Source organism: Lepisosteus oculatus, chromosome 18, assembly GCF_040954835.1.
Source record: "Lepisosteus oculatus isolate fLepOcu1 chromosome 18, fLepOcu1.hap2, whole genome shotgun sequence".
NCBI classification, from domain to species: Eukaryota; Metazoa; Chordata; class Actinopteri; order Semionotiformes; family Lepisosteidae; genus Lepisosteus; species Lepisosteus oculatus.
The window spans coordinates 5,234,010-5,254,422 of record NC_090713.1 but is presented as its reverse complement, the minus strand read 5'-3'; the positions used below and the strand labels follow the sequence as shown (position 1 = coordinate 5,254,422).

Below are 20,413 nucleotides of genomic sequence, written 5' to 3'. Positions count from 1 at the left end.
ACTGTAACTCAGAATCCAGGAGTGAAATCAATTCTTCCTGGACAGACAGTCACTGTGAGCTGTAAGACCAGTCCTGCAGTGAACATATATGATTCTAAGCACAGACTAACCTGGTACTAACAAAAAGCTGGTGAAATTCCTAAACTCCTCATCTATGCAGCAACTACCCGACAGACTGGGGTCCCAGAGGGTTTCAGTGGCAGTGGATCTGGGACTGACTTCACTCTGACCATCACAGGATTCCAGGCTGAAGATGCAGCAGATTATTACTGTACAGGTTTACACTACCTCAACAGTAACTGGCTGTTCACACAATGTTACACACCCGTACAAAAACCTCCCTCAGCTGGACTGCACTGCTGCAGCTGGAACCTACTGCAGGTGCTGAGGGTGAAGGCAAAGACACAGGACACAGCCTGTGGAGGAGCTCAGCTGCGCACAAACACTATGAATGACATTAAGTTAGTTGTATTTAATTTATATAACTTCATTTTAATTTATTTTTGTATTGTTAATGTTTATCTTGAAATTAAATCTTGTTTATGTAATCATTAATGTTCACTTCAATGTTTTCTTTTTAGTTGCAGACTGAGAGAGAGGGGGAACCCAGAAATAAAAAGGTGTTTCATGCTGTAGACCAGGCTCACACCTACTTAGCTTCAGTGGGCTGCCAGCTGGGATTTGCAGAGTGATATGGCCTGTCTTGTTATCACTCCTGAACATTCATTATAAAATCCATTAAAATAGAAGCTGTCTTAAATATTTCCATTAGATTAATTCATTTTCAGTAAAAACAAAACTTTTGTGTCACCAGAGAGCACTCTCCACAAGTGCATGAAAATAAGTGTTCAGTTCCCCATTCTCCAGCCCCATGTATTAAACACAAATACTGTACTTCCTTGAACACAGTGTGGAATGTTTCTTGGGAACACACACAAATTACAGGGCATTTTGACAATTCTATCAATGGAAAAATTAATATAGACAACACCTGACCTGTGGGTAATAGCTCCATTGTCTTGAGAATGCAGATAAAAAACCTGATGTGTCTGAACACACAGAGCCAAGTGCTGCTCTCCACATTCCACTTAATTCCAGCTGTGTTGAGTGGAATAAGGGCTCAGCTGATTGTGTCTCATCCTCTGTTCCTCATAAAGCTGCTCTCTGTCTAGTCCTGCTGTCCTGGGAATGTTTATGCTAAACTGCTCATCTTGCTCTGACACAACACACGGCACGAAGCCTGTTTCCAGCATTGACTGACTGAACCCAGGAAGACAATTTGCATTGAAAATACACTTTGCATAGACAGCACATGCTTCAGTGGTCTGGGAGTGTTTATAGCCCTGTGAGTTTAACACTTCCAGACTGAGAGCTGCCCTTCATGGCAACAGAACCCACAGCAACAATGACTTTCATCACCATCTTCATCTGGACACTCCTCATATTTGCACAGGGTAGGAATGGGTTTATAAGCATTTTATTTTAAGTCAAAATAATTTGTGTAAACCATGAAATATTTTAAATAATAAATTACTCTATGAAGTGTTTTAATTATTTTGTTTCATCATACACTGTTTGATGTTTTATTTTCAGAATCCAGTGGACAGGTTACTGTGACTCAGACTCCAGCAGTAAAGACTGTTCTCCCTGGACAGACAGTCACTGTGAGCTGTAAGACCAGTTCAGCTCCATTTAATAACAATGATCTAAACTGGTTCCAACAGAAACCTAGTGAAGCTCCAAAACTCCTGATTTATTGGGCAACTTAACCATCCAACTGGGATCCCAGAGCGATTCAGTGGCAGTGGGTCTGGGACTGACTTCACTCTGACCATCACAGGAGTCCAGGCTGAAGATGCTGGAGATTATTACTGCCAAACTAAACACTCCATTGACAGTGCCCTTGTGTACACTTTCGGTGGCGGCACCAGACTGAGCGTTGGAAGTAAGTTATCTCTCTTTCCGTCTTCTCGCAATATTTTCATAATGTGTTGATCTGATTTTTTTTTAATTTATTATGAAAAATTAGAATCCACAGGATTTTGTCTAATACAGATTTCTAAATTCTAAACCAGAACTTTTGGAGGCAACAGAACAGGTCATAGCGAGCATGAAGCGTAAAAATGGCAGCAGTTAATCAGAGGGATTTTTGTCACAGAAATTGCAACGTTGATGCTCATGTTATGAGATTGTATTTTTACAGTGTTGTCTTGAGAAGTGCGATTCGGGAGCGGGGTGTCAGCTCGGTTAGTCTCAGCCTAGCTGGGCTGCTGCGGTGCTCCTCTACAGTGCGGGATACTTTACAGGCTTCATCTCGTGAATCCTGAGTGTCCATTTATTATGTTTGCTTTATAGTATGAATGCTTCTATTGTAGGCTACAATGTGAAATGTGCATTAATCCTGCTGATATTGGAGATACAGAGTCGGTGTCAAAAGCGCACAGCGGAACGTTTCCACTTCCCATGGTCTGGAACCCGATTGAGACTCTGTTGGGTTCAGACTCCGCCGGTCCAAGTGAGACAAGTCATGCCTTAATGTAGCCGCTGACTCGGGTCCATTTCAGGCGGAGAAGAGCTGACAGGCGCTGCACGCCGGTGGCTGACAGAACCCGAACTGCAGACTTCTCAAAACCGAATTCATATTCATGATATACAGTATATGTACTCGAGTTATCGCTGTTCAATTACTGTTTATTAACGTCAACTTTTTAAATCTTTCTTTTAATCATAAAAAACATCATAGTTCAATGTGTACAGATAGTCGAAGTGTTGAGGTAGATCAGTGTTTTTTCAACGTTCAATGTAGTGATTCTATTACAATTTAGGGGCAAAACATAACTGGATCTGTTTTTTTTTAAATGATTGAATAATCATATTTTACGTGGTTTTATGTCTCACTAAATAATCTGTGCTGTAGGGTTCATACAATAATTGCATTTGGAGAAGAAAATATACCAATCGTAGTTAGTATATTAATCTTCCAGAATGCTTGATTTCAAGAAATGTCATTAATATATTAATACTTTATATATGAAAGTAGGCATAATTATTTCTTCTCCAGGTGAATACACTCGCGAATTTCACACGTATTTTTTTTCGTGTCTTGTACTTATAAAGCCTCAGTACCCGCCGGTGCTGATGGGTCCTGCAGACGGTGAAAAGTTCTGTAGCGTTTTGCAGGTTCTTTTTCAGAACTAAAGAACAGTGGAGACGCGATTTTCGATTTCGATTTTTAAGAACTTTATTTTCTTTTCACAAAAAAATACAGGAAATCACAAATCAGAAAGCTTTACATTAATATACATACTTAAAACAGTATATATGATCACATCTCATTACATTTTGACACGGTAACAGTTACATAGCAACAATTTTCTTTTTTTCTGGTGCAAATCACATTATTTATTTAAACATGATAATGTTTTTCACAGTTTCTTGAGATATTGACCTATGCTCTCTATTTCCCACAGATTTTCTGCTTCCTCCCTCCCTTCTCTCCACAGATCTCTGAGGTAATAGTTCTCTCGGGTGATGAACAGGGCCAGGCTACCTGCTGCCTTGACTGGGACCTCGATGCCTTTGAACAGCCCCATGTTCCTCACTCTCCACAGGGCGTCTTTCCCACTGTTCACCACGGCCCAGATCCTGTCAAACACGTCAGGAGGAAGTTTGACAGGAGAGATGCCGTATATGATGAAAGCAGCGGTCAGGGTAAATTGGGGCGAGAGAGCCTGCAACCAATCTTCAAACTGTGCCCAGAAGGCCTTAGCAAAAAAGCAGGACCACAGGAGATGGGTCACAGTCTCCTCCTCGCCGCAGCCCACCCTAACGCAGCGAGGGCTGGGGGTGAGGCCCCTACGGTACAAGAAAGTTCGTACCGGTAAGCACTGGTGGACGACACTCCAGGCTAAATCTCTGTGAATGTTGCACAGAAATTTAGAGGATGTGTGTTTCCACACCTTCCTTGTTTGGGCTGATGTTAAAATGCCCACAGGGGTCTGCCTATTGTTCTGGGGTGCTACGAAATCTTCCAGTTTTTGGACGCTGACATCTCGGAGGGGAATATGGCCAATTGGGTGAGATCTTAGAAAACTTTTAACTGTCCCATAAATTGCAGGGCATGTGTCAGAGAGTGGGACGTCCAGCTTGGGTCTGACACCCCACACTCTGAACACCTCCCTACCTACCCAGAGCCTGGAAAAATAAGTCCAGGTACGCGCTGCAGGTGCTGTTGCAAAGCCTCTCAGCACAGAGGCCAGGAAAATGCACAGCAGCTTCGTAGCAATATCTGGGACAGACTTCCCCCCTGAGGGTAGCTGCCTGTACATTATTTCCCTTCTGAGTCTTTCCTGCTTCCCACCCCATAGAAATTGAAACATCAATCTCCTCAGCACCGCCGCAACACGGTGTGGGATTGGGAAGGTAGAAGCCAGAAAATTCAAGACAGGCAAGAGCTCGGCTTTGATGACCAGCACCTTCCCTGTCATGGTGAGGTCTCGGTCCTTCCATTGCATCAGTTTTTTGTTTAAGATTGGCAATTTGTTCTGCCAATTTACTGTTCCCATCTCTTCTCCAAAATACACCCCCAGGACCTTAATTCTCTTCTCTTGCAGCCTGAGATCATGTCCTTCTTTTGGCTCCCTCCAGTTCTGATAAAAAATCTCACTCTTAGATGTGTTAATTTTTGCGGAGGAAGCCAAAGAGAACCGATCACAGCACTGCAGAGCTCTGCTAATTGAGGCATTGTCAGAGAGGAGCAGGGTGACGTCATCCATGTATAGAGATGTCTTTACCTCTCCTCCCCCACTTCCAGGCACTGGTATCCCATTAATGGCCTGATCCTGGCGCAAGGCACAGGCTAAGGGCTCCATAGCCAAAACGAATAACAAGGGGGATAATGGGCAGCCCTGCCTCACCCCTGAACAGACTTCAAAGGTGCGTGATCTATTGCCATTAACCATGACTCTGCTGTTGCTACCTGTGTACAGCAGGTTAATCCACTTTCTCATGATGGGGCCAAACTTCATGTGCTCAAGTACCGATGTTAAGTACTGCCGGTTTAGGCGGTCAAAGGCCTTTTCTAGGTCTACACCTAAAATGCACAGAGGGAGGGAGCGATCCTCAGAGTACAGACAGACATCCCTCAACAAGGCCAGGTTGTCGCTCATCAGGCGTCCTGCTATCCCACAAGTCTGTTCTTTCCCTACCAGTGAGGCCACTACATTTTGTAGGCGCAGGAAAAGGGCTTTGGACAGGATCTTAGTGTCCACGCCTAACAGGCTGAGGGGTCTCCAGTTCTTTATGTCATTTTTTGCTCCTTTCTTAAACAAGAGAGAGATAGTGCCTTCTCTTAAGGAGTCAGGCAGCAATTCTTTCTTGTAGCTTTCCTCGAATAGGAGCAGTAGCGGATCCTGAAGCAGATCCCAAAAGGTGCAATAAAATTCTTTAGGGAGCCCGTCAGCACCCGGAGTTTTCCCCTTCTGTAAGCTCTCCATAGCCTGTCTCAGCTCTTCTACTGTCAAATCCCTCTCAAGTACTTCCCTATCTTCTTCACTCAAAATGTTTTCTAGCTTTGAGGTAAAAAAATGAATATCTTCATCCTTTACCTCTGTAGAGCTGTACAGTCTTGAGTAGAAGGCCTCGGTGCAGGAGAGGATAGCACTCGGCTCTGTTCTCTCTCGTCCCTCCTCATCAACTACACTTTCCATGACAGTCTTGGAGCCTACCACTTTCCTGAAAAAGAAGCGAGTACACTTCTCATTTTCTTCCAAGAACTGCACTCTGCTTCTTAACAGCACTCCTCGACTACTTTCTTCGGCTATGCTCCGGATGTCCTTTTTTAAAAGGGCGATATCCTCGAGCACATCGAAGCCACTGTGCAGCATCGTGTAGAGACGCTGCAGCTGCCTCTGTTTCCTGGCTAGCACTCCTCTCCGTCTGGCAGCAGCCTTCCTTCCCTCAGCCATGAAAAAGGCCTTTGTCCTCACCTTCACCTCCTCCCACCACTCTCCTACTGACCCGTACAGACACTGCAAGGACAGCCACTGTGATAGTTTCTCCTTGTAGCGGGATACTACCCCCTCGTTCTCTAGCAGCTTTGTGTTGAGTTTCCAGAGGCCTGGGCCAAAGACAGTCCCGCCCTGGAGTTCCACTCTACACCCTAAAGCCTGATGATCTGAGAAGAAGATAGGCTGAAGAGTGACCCCAACTACTTTCACTCTCTCTGAGACAAAGCAATAGTCAATTCTGGAGCTGCTATTCCTCCCTGACCATGTATATCCTGCTGTTGTGGGATATATACATCTATATGTGTCTGAGAGTTTAAAGTCTTGAACTAAGTTTTGCAGGGCCAGTGAGCTGGAATCCAATTTTATCGGCGAGCTAGACTGCCTGTCTGTGTGCTCTAAGATACAATTAAAATCCCCTCCCACTATCACATCTGTGCTACATAACAATAGGGGGGAGAGTGCCTTGAGTAGCTCCACCCTTCCTCCCACGTCAGTAGGACAATACACATTGATTAGCCGCAGGTTAACGGTCCCCCATTCCACATCCACACACAGCAACCTGCCATCTATGACCCTCTGAATACTTTTCAATTTGAATGCCCATCCTTTGAAAAGAATGGCCACGCCAGAGGCTCTGTTGTTATTGTCCCCTGACCAAACAGAAGGCCCTTTATCCCACCTATCTTCAAAGCTTTTATACCTCTCTTGATAGGCTAAAGCACACTCCTGCAACATCAACACATCTCCCTCTCTCTGCTGGAGGTAATCAAAGACAGACTGGCATTTAACTCTGTCATTGATACCTCTTGTGTTAAGAGAAATTATGTTAAGAGCCATATTACATAAGAAAGTGGAACCAGTCTTTACAAAACACATTTCTCTTCGGTCTCACCTGTTACCTTTTTCTTTTTCTTTTTCTTCTTACCAATTTCCTGCCAGCCATCCTCTGAATGAGCCTTCATCAGGGTGGCAGCAGTAAAAGCGTTCACAGAGTCCATTTCAAGGAAGGGGGTAGAGGGAGGGGTGGAGGGGTTCCAGCTGTCCCCATCGCCATGCTCTCCTTCCTCCTCGCTCGGGGAGAAAACAGAGTCATTTTTCCTTTTCCTCAAGTCCAGCTCCTGGGAGCACTGAGGGGAAAAGGGTGCAGCCGATGCACCAGTCTCCTCTTCCCCCTCACCCACCAGCTGCTGCAGATCCTCCGTGATGGACTGGATGGAGGAGAGGAGGGCATCTGTAGCACTTGCAGAGTCTGAGAAAAGCAGCTCTCCGCCCGGCTCCAGCCATTCGTCCGGGCCGCGAGCTGGAACTGCGCCTCACCATCGTAGCGACCTGGTCGCACCCGCGCCGATGGGTGTGGGAATCGCTGATCGGCTCCGGCAGGGAGGGCATCCTCTCTCCGGGGCGGCCGCCCCAATTCTACTGGTGGGACCACTATTGGGTAGCCCTGGTAAGGGCTGTGGCCACCTGTCGCACCCGTCGCACCCAGGAGTTGCTCAGGCTCCCTACGTGCGCCGCCGATGGGTTCTGCGTCTTCCAGCGTCAGCCGGCGCTTTATGGAATCGGGTAGTGTCTGCCACAAGTTGTTCATTCTGCCCGCTTCTGACACCAATATAGCGTTTTGCAGGTTATTTTTCAGAACTAAAGAACGGTGGAGACGCGATTAACCAAGCACTGGCTTTATTTTACAACCACACCAAAACCAAACACAGGATCTACACACACATGAGGAGACTGACGAACACGTACACACATTTAGGGTGGTAATTACCTAACAACACACTCTACTTTTACAGGACTACACAGGGCACTAGAATTACTAGGACATTATTTACACAGGCAGGGTCAGCCGCTGGTCATCGTGCTGACCCTCAGACTCTTCCCGGCTACCACTCCCAGCATGCCCAGCGGTACTACGAGCGCCTAGGGGCGCTTCCTCCTCACCACCAGGCGAGGGCGTTACACTGCCCCCACCTGAAGCGTCTGGCGTCTCGCCGACGTCGAACACCCCCCTCAGGCTGTACTCGTATTCGGCCAACTGCTGCGGAACCCTGCGTGAGCGGCCGCTGCGCCGCGGTGACGGCTGGCGATCCACTGACGCCCCACTATCGGCCGGCTCCGGCCCCGGCTGCTCCTCTGGAGCCTCCCCACACGGCTCCTCCTCCCGGGCCCGGTAAGGGGCCAGGCGGTCTCGGTGCAGGACCACCACTCTCCCCCGTGTTCGCAACCGGACACGGTAGCAGACCTCGCCCACCACCCCGAGTACCTCAGCGGGCCCCTCCCACGACGGCGCCAGCTTAGGACTGAGGCCTTTGCGGCGCCGCGGGTTGTACACCCAAACCGAGTCCCCGGGCTGGAAGGCAGGCCCCCTGCAGCGCAGGTCGTAGTACCGCTTCTGCCGGACCCCCACCTGTGTCAGGTGGGTCCGTGCAAAGCTGTGCACCCGCTGCATCCGCTGCCGCAGGTCCCACTCGTAGTCCGGTCCAGCCGGTGGTGCCAACCCGTCTCCGGGCGGCGGGCCGAAGACCAGGTGCACCCGGTGGATTCCTGGACCGCGGTCCGATACGCCCAGAGCGCAAGGGGGAGGTGGCGGTCCCAGTCCCGTTGGTGCCGGGACACCAGGGTGGCCAGCTGGGTGGCGAGCGTCCGATTAAACCGCTCTACCAACCCGTCGCTCTGGGGATGCAGCGGGGTGGTCCGCGTCTTAGTAATCCCCAGGCGCTGGCACACTCTGGCGAAGACCTGGGACTCGAAGTTACGCCCCTGGTCACTGTGTAACTCCTCCGGCACCCCCAGCCTGGCAAACATCCCCTCCAGCAGTGCATCGGCCACCGTGGGGGCACTCTGGTCCGGGAGGGCGTAGGCCTCCGGCCACTTCGTAAAGTAATCCATAGCCACCAAGACGTAGCGGTTCCCGGCCTCGGTGCGCGGAAACGGGCCCAAAACGTCCACTCCCACCCGCTCCATAGGAGCCCCCACCTGGTGTTGTAGGAGGGGGGCCCGAGAGCGCTCGGGGGGACCCTTCTGCGCCACGCACACCGCACACGTTCGGCAGTACCGCTCCACGTCCCGGTGGCAAAGACCCCAATAAAAATGGCCTCGGAGACGCTGCAGGGTTTTTTTACCGCCGAAGTGCCCCACACCCGGTTGGCCGTGCACCACTCGGAGCACCGCCCCGCGGAGCGACCGAGGCACCACCAGCTGCCACCGTACCTCGCCACTGGAGGGTACCCGCCACCCCCGGCGCAGCACCCCGTCCTTTACCTCCAAGGCCTCCCACAGGGCGCAGAGGGCCTTGACGGACTTCGGGTGCGGGGCGAGCTCCTCTCGTGTAGGCCGCACTCCTGCTGCCCTCCAGCGGAGCACCGGGCCCACGTCAGGATCAGCTGCCTGACGCTGCGCCAGGTCTGGCAGGCCCACCCCCAGCGGCCCCTCCCGGGCCGTGGCCGCGGCGCTCACCCCCGCCACGGTGCGGACAGCCTCCTGCCGGGCGCAGTGATGGCAGTCCGCAGCCTCGCAGGGGCGCCGCGAGAGAGCGTCGGCATTGAGATGGCGAGACCCCGCACGGTGCACGACAGTGAAGTCGTACTCCTGCAGGATCTCTATCCATCGCGCCATCTGTCCCTCTGGCTCCTTAAAGTGGAGCAGCCAGGTGAGGGACGCATGGTTGGTCCTCAACCGGAACCGGGTCCCGAACAGGTACGGCCTGAAATGGTGGACCGCCGCCATCACCGCCAGCAGCTCGCGACGGGTCACGCAGTAGTTCCGCTCAGGCCTGGTCAGAGCCCGACTATAGTAAGCCACTACGCGCTCCCCATCCGGCCCCTCCTGCGCCAACACCGCCCCCACCCCCGAGTCACTCGCGTCGGTGTCGAGAATATACGGCAACCGCGGGTCGGGGTAGGCCAGCACGGGGGCCCCCACCAGAGCTTCGCGCAACCGGCCAAAGGCAGTCTCACAGCCCGAGTCCCAGTCAAAACGGCGGCCCTTGTCGGTGAGGCGGTGCAGCGGGGCGGCGATGCTGGCAAAGTCCCGGACGAACCTCCGATAGTACGAGGCCAACCCCAGAAAGCTGCGGAGCTCCGCGACGGTGCGTGGAGTCGGCCAGCCCCTCACTGCGGCGACCTTACCTGGGTCCGTAGCCACCCCTCGCGGTCCAACAACATGTCCCAGGAAGGTCACCTCCCGCCGCAGGAGCTCGCACTTGCGGGGGTTGAGCCTCAGGCCAGCACGGCGGATGCAGGCCAGCACCGCCTGGAGGTTCGTCAAGGCCTGGTCGAAACTCCGTGCATGAACCAGCAGATCGTCCAGATATAACACGCACTGGTTCGCGGGACCGATGCCAGCACCCTCTCCATCAGCCTCTCGAACGTCGCCGGGGCATTGCACAGGCCAAAAGGCATGACAGTAAACTGCCAGAGGCCCTGGCCGATGGAAAAGGCCGTCTTCGGGCGAGCATCGGGAGCAAGCGGTACCTGCCAGTAGCCGCAGCGGAGGTCCAGGGAGCTGAACCAGGTCGACCCGGTGATGTAGTCCAGGGCGTCATCTATCCTCGGCAGGGGGTAGGAATCTTTCCGGGTGACCTCATTCAGCTTGCGGTAGTTGACGCAGAACCTCCACGAGCCGTCTTTTTTTTTAACAAGTACGGCTGGCGCCGACCACGGGCTCGCGGAGGGCTCAATCACCCCTGCTGCGGACATCTCCCGGATCTTTTCCTCGGCGGCGGTCCGCTTGGCGTGGACCATGCGTCCTGGTGGGATGCGGATGGGCCGAGCGTCGCCGGTGTTGATCTCGTGTTGGACCAGGGCAGTGCGGGTGCAGTCCTCATCCCTCGCCGCAAAGAGGTCTTCGTTCTGGGCGAGTAGCTCCTGGAGCCGCTGCCGCTGGTCCTGATCGAGGCCCTCGCAGCTCCGCTGGAAGAGGTCCTCAACGGCATGCTTCGCTTCCACGCAACGCTCGGCCCCCGCCCCCGCCTTGTCTGGCCCCCCGGCCGACTCAGGGGCAGGATCCGGCACGCTCGCTCCCCGGCTCGCAGGCCTGGTCTGCCCCGGCGACTGCCGCCGCCGCCGCCGCCGCTGCCTCTTGTTCCCCCGGCTCCGGCAAGCCCGCGTCCCTCGGTCTTCGCCGGACCTGCCCTCCACCAGGTGCAGTCGCTCCCCCTGCCACACCAACTCCTGCCGGTCCAAGTCCAACCTGGCCCCCACTCGCTGCAGTAGGTCCAGCCCCAGAATGCAGTCCTCCTGGATGGGTGCAAGGTAGCAGGGGTGGCGCACCGTTGCTGCACCCAGACGGAAGGCAAGCACCCGTTTCCCCCGGACTGCAGCGAGCTGTCCCGTCACGGTCCTCAGCCGCAGGCTGGAGGCCTCCCATCCTGGGGGGTTGGTGCCCTCGGTGTCGGGGAGGACGCCCGGCCGAAGTAGGGTCACTGATGAACCGGTGTCGAGTAGGGCCAGGCAGGGTTGGTCCTCAATCCGGCAGTGGAGGTACAGGCCCCGGCTACAGCCGACTCGCCCCACGGTGGCGTGAGGGGCGCCGGTTTTTACAGCGCTCTCCGGAGCGGGGGTTGAGGTGTTCAAGGGCGGCCTTCCCCGCGCTGAGCCGCCCCGTTCCCGTTTCCCGACGCCGATCGGGGAGAGCGAGGTTCGGGTGCCCGGCAGACCCGGGCTCGGTGTCCTCTTTTCCCGCAGCGGTCGCAAATCAGCGTGCGGGGCTGTTCCGCGGCGGTCGCTGCACGGGCTGGCTCCTCTTCCCCCTCGCTGGATTCCTCCGTCGCCGCCTCGGTCAGCCGGCAGGGCGCACTGCGTCTGCTGGCGCTGCCAGTCACCCCGAACAGTACCTCAGCCCGTGTAGCAAGGGCCAAGGCCTGCTCCAGCGATGTTGGCGCGGCCAGCTGCACGTGGCGCCGCAGCTCCTCGGGCGAGAGGGCCTTGAGAAAGGCCTGGAGAGCCATCTCCCGCTGCGCCTCCCGGGGGAAAGTTGGGTATCCTCGGCGGGCGAGGAACATGACATCCGCGGCGACCGGTTCCAGTCGCTCTCCTGGTCGGCGCCGCCACAGGGCCAGCCTCTCCCGCATCAAGTCCGGCGCCTCCTCTACACCGAAGCGCAGCTGGAGGGCTGCTGCCAGCGCCGTGTAGTCGCCTCTGTCCTCCTCCGGGACGTCCAGGAGCACCTGGCAGGCCGCTCCTTCCAGCGCCGCCGCCAGGTGGCCGGCCATCTCCGCCCGGCTCCAGCCATTCGTCCGGGCCGCGAGCTGGAACTGCGCCTCACCATCGTAGCGACCTGGTCGCACCCGCGCCGATGGGTGTGGGAATCGCTGATCGGCTCCGGCAGGGAGGGCATCCTCTCTCCGGGGCGGCCGCCCCAATTCTACTGGTGGGACCACTATTGGGTAGCCCTGGTAAGGGCTGTGGCCACCTGTCGCACCCGTCGCACCCAGGAGTTGCTCAGGCTCCCTACGTGCGCCGCCGATGGGTTCTGCGTCTTCCAGCGTCAGCCGGCGCTTTATGGAATCGGGTAGTGTCTGCCACAAGTTGTTCATTCTGCCCGCTTCTGACACCAATATAGCGTTTTGCAGGTTATTTTTCAGAACTAAAGAACGGTGGAGACGCGATTAACCAAGCACTGGCTTTATTTTACAACCACACCAAAACCAAACACAGGATCTACACACACATGAGGAGACTGACGAACACGTACACACATTTAGGGTGGTAATTACCTAACAACACACTCTACTTTTACAGGACTACACAGGGCACTAGAATTACTAGGACATTATTTACACAGGCAGGGTCAGCCGCTGGTCATCGTGCTGACCCTCAGACTCTTCCCGGCTACCACTCCCAGCATGCCCAGCGGTACTACGAGCGCCTAGGGGCGCTTCCTCCTCACCACCAGGCGAGGGCGTTACAGTTCGTTACGGGTCAGTTTTATTCAGCGGGAGGCGAGAGGCGCCACGTTGGGCTTTTAGTACAGGAGGCAGCAGGGATACAGCTTTAGTTTGTAGTCCTCAATAAGCAAGATATGGTTAAAACACATTTAGGTAAATATACTTTCAGACATTATCAAAGTGCAGTGTATTTAATGAATTTTAGATACATTTCCAACTACATGAAGGACTTTAGTCCTGAGTGTCCGGAAACACTTATTCAAGCCCTGAAACAACGTGTAGAACTTAAAACTTCCTTTTCCTTTTTCAGCTGGCTGTCAATAGTGAAACAGTGTCTATTTTGCAACAGTTTGGTTTTTTTTTCCCTGTGGGTCTGTGCGAGTCTCTCCCAGGCGACTGTGAGTCTCTCTGATCTCTCTGATCTCATTCCAACCGGTTTCCGTCTGCAGGTAACGCGCTGCCGTCTCTGTCCCTCCTGCCGCCCTCCGCTGTGGAGCTGAGCGCCAAGAGAAGCGCCACGCTGCTGTGTCTGGCCAACAAGGGCTTCCCATCCGACTGGAGCCTGCAGTGGAAGATCGACGGAAGCTCCAAGAGCAGCAGCGTCACCAAGACCCCCGGCATCCTGGAGAGCGACGGCACCTACAGCTGGAGCAGCACCCTGACGCTGTCCGAGGCCGACTGGAAATCGCTGCACTCCGTGACCTGCGAGGCCAGCCAGGGGTCCCAGGCTACTGTCCAGAAGACCCTGAACAAATCCGACTGCCCAGAGTAGCCCATACAGAGGGCAGCACCGCATTGCTGATGGCTGTGTTGTGTTTTAGCTTTATCTCTGTGACTGCAACCTTGTTGCGCCGCTCAGTACTCAGACATGTTTGTTAGCAACGTTTTAGACGCGCTGAGCTTCTCCATCAGCCGCTGTCCATGTGTGCGTGTTGTTTAGTCCTGTTGTACGTGCTGTTAGTGAGAGAAAAATAATAGTAATAAAGAATTTTTGAATCATGAAATTAGTCGTCCTGATCTTTATTATAGAAACTCCTTTGCACCCCATAAATGCATGTTGTTCTGATTTGATTGTGAATTATTTATAGCTGAGTGTTCAAGACCGGCAGACGCTAACGGTGTGTAAAACAACCTGTGAGTGGACATGAGGAATTATAAAGAACACCCTCACAGTGAGCTCACTGCAGGCTCACAGATGGCTCTCTGAGAGTCGGTCCCTGCTGCTGCGCTTGGTGTTCCAGATTCCATACGAACAGAGAAACAGCTACTGTACAAACAAGAGGCCATTCGGCAAGAATCCAGGCTATCAGCTACAAGCTCATGGCTAGGTAGCTTATTCCATACTCCTGTCACCCTTTTCTATAAAGAAGTGTGGAATCCTGCCAGAAAAAGATCATTCTCTGCTACCCATCACACTGCTTAGCTTAAATAAGAAAAAAATAACCAAAATATAAAGGAGTAATTGTAAAATAAAATTGGATGGTTGGTATTCTTTCATGTTTTACAGAAGTGATTACTGATGAAAACAAGTATTACAGCAAGCCTCAGACAGCTCTGTTCATGGTGCTGTGCTGCCTCTGGACCTCGTATCTCCTGGTTTGTGTTTCATCTCAGAACTAATTATGTAAATAAAAACAGAACTGTAATACTTCTCCCCAACATCAGAGGTGTTTTATAGATAACTGTGCCTTAAGTCACATGAATGTTCTGTGTTATCAGCAGTAGGAAACTGTCACACTCTTTCCTGTTGGAGCACAAAATTACACACCTGAAACACCACAGCAACTGATAGAGTTTGTAATCAACCAGCCAATCATCCTGTTGCCGAGAAAACAATATCAAGCTGAAGATCAATTTCACCTGTGTGTTATGGAATCATTCACTAACTTTGTTCCAGCAGGTTATAAAAACCAGCCTTGAGATTGCCTCCCAGCTCACTCTTAGTGCTTTCTTTATCAGTTTCTGCTTCTTGACTTCCCTGCCTTTCACTGATTATATTCTTCACCATGTCTCTGAATCTTTTTTGTGCTTCACTTGTGTTTTCCAGTATTTTGAATCGCTCTTGCTTGCATTCTCTCCTGAACTATGAACTTGCTGTCACGGTCGCTACTCCTCCCCTTAAGCCCTTCCTCGTTCTCTCCCATCACCCACACCTGTTCCCTATTTCAGTTCCTCCTTAAAAGCCAGATGCAGACTTCACCTGACGCTCCTCATTGAATCCCATTTTGTGAGATCCTGGGTCCTGCTGCATTTGGCTCTGTCATGGTTTTAACCTCCTGTTCCTGATCCCCCCCGTCCCCACTGCCGGTCCTGACCTGGTTCATGGTTTTAATTCCCTTGGATGGATCTTCTGGCATTGGACTTACTCTTCTGTCTTGGATTACCCCTTTGGATTTCTTCATGGATTGTTCACCTTGGACTCACTCCCCCCTGGACACCTGCACCCCCTGGACATGCCCCCTGTCTCCATAACCTCTCCTGCATGACTTTTTCCCCCCAGCGTTTCCTCACAATTCTGGATCATGTCATCTGTATAGGTCCCGGAAAGAACTGTTCATGACACTTGCTTGCTTTGCCTGACTATGCTTCCAGCCTTCAAGCCTTGTGTCTCAGGTTTCATATCCTGTTAGGACTCCAGCTATGGACTTCACTGTCTGCTGTTTGTTAATTTTCCTGCCTACACTCAACAGCCTGCTAGTGTGTCTGCCTTCATGTTGATTCACCCCCCATCCTGAGACCACTGTGCTCTGTCAGGATAGTGCAGCGGTGTTACACAAACAGTAAGAAGAATTCCATGTGTAACTCAGAATATAATTGGCTGAATTGACTGTCCAGGTTGGATCAAAAAAGCTGAAGACTTCAGGTCTTCTAGGAATAGAGCTGGAGATGCCTGATGCAGATCCTTCTTTGGTAGATTCACTGATATTTTTTTTTGTGCAGAGACTGGAGACTCAGGGGGTTAAATTATTTTCTGGGTCTAATGGAGCAACACCTCTCTGCTCACTCTGAACCCTCTGCTCCAGCTTGAGTCTCCCAGTAATGACCGTCTTGTCATCACCTGAGATGTTAATGAGCTGCATGATCATGCGTGTGAAGGCCACAGTGGTCACTATCTGTTCTGTTTTGGGGAACAGGGGTGCACTTCACTGGCACAGGGCTTTCCTGTGGCATGAGGTTGGCAATCAAGCACCAGGGATCAGTTACATGTAACACGTTGAGTTAAATATCCTTCTAGTTTTACCCTCAAGTGTTCTGTACATTTAAGGGTGTTACCTGATGGCTTGTTTTTTCACATTGTCTTTACTATTGTTTCAAATTGTAAATGATCTTACAGGAGACTGATCATCTGACAGAAAGTGGCAATACTCAAGATAAACAATATCGCAAAAGGCAAATAAACAACCAACACCTGATTATCACATCAGTCAGATCCACAAGTTCCAAATCAAAATGTAGTTCTTCCAAAAGGGCAGCACAGTGGCACAGTGGTTAGCATTGCTGTCTTGCAGAGCTCGGGCCCTGGGTTCAATTCCTGGTGGGTTATCTCTATTGAGGTCTGTATGTTCTTCCCATGTTTGTTTCGGTTTCTGCCAGGTGCCTTAGTTTCCTCCCACAGTCAGAAGATATACTGGTAGGTTAATTGGCTTCAGGTGTGAGTGTATGTTTGTCTGTCTGTTCTGCAATGGATGTCCTTGTGCTTGTTGCTTGCTGGGATAGGTTCTGTGTCCTCTGCAGCCCTATATTGAGTAAAAATGTTTAAAAAATGGAGGGATGGATAATCTGCCATCACCTGATTTTCCAAGGAAGACAGTTCTCTAGTCCCTGAGAAACACTCCTACTTACACTCATAGATCAGACTGGGAATTTTTATAGGCTATAGGACTGTCTGTCAGGAGTATTTATCCTAGTTTGGACTGTGCAATTTAACTGTTTAAAGTAACTAAGACCACTTTTTCACTTCATCTGCAATATGTTTTTTTTTAATAAAATAGATGAGTAATAAATTGAGTCAATTGAGGACAAGTTCTGTTTTTAATGACAACTGAGAGATGTTTATATTGTGGGGTGTGTACGAGATATTTGAATGAAAGGTTTTAGTTCAAGAGTCCAACAGCAGTGTCCTCCTGAGGTCTAAACCTATTGCCTTTCTCTTTGCCGTCCTTTAATAGTTATTCTTTTATATTGTATATGTTGTGTTTTTGAACATTTATGTATTCATGCTTGATATTGTTTAAATATGTTTGTAATGCCAAACACTTTGAGGTGTTTCCTTCTTTAATCGGTATGTTCAAATGTTATGAATGCATTCAAAAATCGTTCTCTTGCAAACACCAATTTCCTCATTGCACAGCACACAGTAAAAAACTGAACTAGTCACAAGGAATCTCAGCCTTTTACATAGTGAGTTTCTTTTAACACTGAGCTGCACAAAGCAGTGTTAACAATGCAGGGACTTGACAGATTGTGAATGTAAAGTATACCAGTTGGCTGAAATGGTATCTTTCAAAGAAAAATTATCTGCCAAGTGTAAGGGGTGATCTCTAAACTTTCTCTCCACTCTCACTCAGCTCTCAGATCAGCTGGATCACTGATTGGTCTGTGAGACGAGCTTTTAACCTAAGAGTCAGTTTAGGTTTAATTCAAAAATTAAACCTATTCTTAACCAGAGAAGGTTAAGAATAGAAGGTACTGTATTTTACTATAGTTACTTACCTGGATAGAATTCAATCCTGCTTCATGAAACCAAAAACTTTTATCAACATATTTACACAAGCTGACTGGATAATAGACTAATCTTACTCTGTGAAACAGCACCCAGCTTTCATTGGAATTCTTTCTGGTATTTGAACAATCTTGTCATGGTTATGTCTTAGCTGAAGGAAGAAATAGATGAGTTAATATAGGTTTATCGCCATGATTGTGATGATCAAACACTGTGATCTTTAATTACAACTAACATGTAATGAAACATTACAATTGACCTTTTACTTGTCTTACAAACTATGTATTTGTTGTAATGGTTTGAAATAAAAAAAATGAGCATCAATCACGCAGTGGGTCGACTACTATTGTATGAAGATGTAATTTATGATTTTGCCTTCAGAAAACCTAGGTGCTTTAAGTTATAGAACACTTTCTCTCCTGCTCAACCTTACTGATCTCACCTCCCTCCCCTCACCTCATTATTGAGTGCACTTGTTTTTATTTTTTCTGCTTATTTTCATATTTACTGTATTTCTAAAATTAATTTCTATGACGTTTCAGTGCAGTAATTTGTAAGTTATGATTTGTCACACTGTAAATTTGAAGTAACAGAGATCCTGTTTATTATTGTTATAATTTTCCTTTCCAAGCTATATGATATATTGGTAAAATGTTTGCTTCTTGTTTTTGTTTGTAAGGTATTCATTACTTATCTCAAGATTGGCTATATAGTGTGTGTTACGTCCCAGTGTGTCTTTTTTATGTTCCAAACTGCTGACCTTTGATTGTTGGTCCATCATTACACCACTGTTCCATATGACATCAACATCAATCAGCTCTCAGTCAATCAGAACTCATCTTATTCAGTATATAACATGGAGGTTTTCAGGAAGGAGAGGCCTTTTGTTTGACTTTGGTCCTGTGTTGCTTCATTTTGCTTTTGGTTATTGCTTCGGCTTTGTTGTTTTGTTGTGTGTGTGTTTTCGTATAGTTTTGGCTTTGTTTTGTTGGTTTCTGTTTTTCTCTTTGTACTTTTGTTTGTGTGTTTATCCTTGTTTTGCCATTGCGTTGCCCTAACGTGTTATATGTTCAACCTTTGTGTTCTTTTGTATCCTGTTCCTGTTGATTACTCTTGTTTTCCCTTATTTGTATTCCTAGTTCACTTGTGTTTTTGTGTGAACTTTTGCGTATAAGGTTAGTTTAGGTTGTTGGGTACATTCTACACACTTAGTTGACTTTGTATTAGTAACACTAGTTTAGTACAGGTGAGTGCCATTTGGCTTGTATGGTTTTGGGTAGTCAGTGGAGGTTAGCTAGGGTGCTGAAGATGCTGAAGACCATGTGTTTTGGGTTTTCTTTTGTAGTCAGGTTAGCTTTCCCTCACTTTCCTAGCCAGCTCCATTTTGTTTATTTTCTTTTGTTTGGCACCAGTCTAGTTCCTTACCCTGTGTGTTATTGTGTCTTACCAGTCACTTATTGAACTTAAAATCATCACTTTTGCACCCACCCTTTTATCACGCTCCCTCAACAGAACCCACCTGCTTCCAAAAATTATCCTAAATGTTATACCACTTTACCCCTAGACAGTTGGGGTCGTAACAGTGTGGTGTTAACGTTTGTAAAATGTCCAATACATGTAGTACTAATAAAAATCTAAGATGATACAATTAATTCTTAGTATGGTAAAAAGGCTTTAACACATGAGTCATCCTTTGCCTTAACATTAGAAAACTTCATAATGCAACCATAAAGACTCAGGTCTGTGTGAAAGCTTCTCAAATAGTGCCCTCTAGTGCAGATTTGCAGGTCAGTGTCAGCCTGTACTGCAATGAAAGGTCAGACTGATACATCATATGACCTTCAATTGCTGTGCAGCAGACATTATGACTGTGAGAGAAACAATTAAATCTGATCCAGGTGAAGTGTAGCCAAGTCGTTCTGTCTGGAAAAATTGGTATTGGCTTGTTCCAGGATTCCTCTAAATGCTGCAAATTTACTTGAGGTTGAATAAACTGATCTTTACCATTTATTAAGAAGATGAAGACTCCTGTCGGCAGCCTGTGGGGAAAAACCTGCCCTCCTCAGTCACCCTAATGGTTGATGTAAGACAATTGGTCAGATGACAATTTAAAAAACAGGAAGAGGAGGCTTTCAAGAATGGTCATGTTACCCGGGTTGCTTAAAATGTATTAACTTTTACTCTCTATCTCTAACCTTGGTCCTAGACAATCTAGATACTATTACAGGTCACCTACTGGAACACTGGGAACACCTGTATATGTTTAATTAATTATGCAAGTAAAAGTACTCTTTCTATAGTGGAGTGAATGTATACTTTCCAACATGGTGAACTGTATAAAGGAATTGGAGCAACAATCACCTGCTTCATAATCACCTGATCAGAATGAAACTGAGGTCTTTAGAAACTGGAGATCTAAGGGTGACCTATGAACCTGCTGGACTGGGGTTGAGGAGCCCTGCATTAGGGATCACACTGTCTGGATACATGGGCTCATATTCTAAATAAAGACATCATAAATACAGATGTTTTTAAGGCTAATTGTATGTTGACTCATCGTTGTTGCTAATGATGCCCACCACTGTCGTGTCATCGGCAAACTTGATGATGCAGTTTGAACTGTGCTTGGCAGTACAGTCGTGAGTCATAAAATTTAACTGAATGTTTGTATTAAAATTATTCACTTCAATAAAGTAAAATAAAATAGTAATCTTTTAATAATACACATGAAGCTTATTGTGTCTCTTTGCAACTCAGCTCCTCCACAGCCTGTGTCCTGTGTCTTTGTCTTCACCC

The 20,413-nt window shown here is 49.1% G+C and overlaps 1 pseudogene; it reads left to right on the top strand.

Annotated features, from left to right (window-relative positions):
- Positions 1-1,250: 1,250 nt before the first annotated feature.
- Positions 1,251-13,898, top strand: LOC102696941 (immunoglobulin kappa light chain-like; annotated as a pseudogene).
- The last annotated feature ends 6,515 nt before the right edge of the window (positions 13,899-20,413 follow it).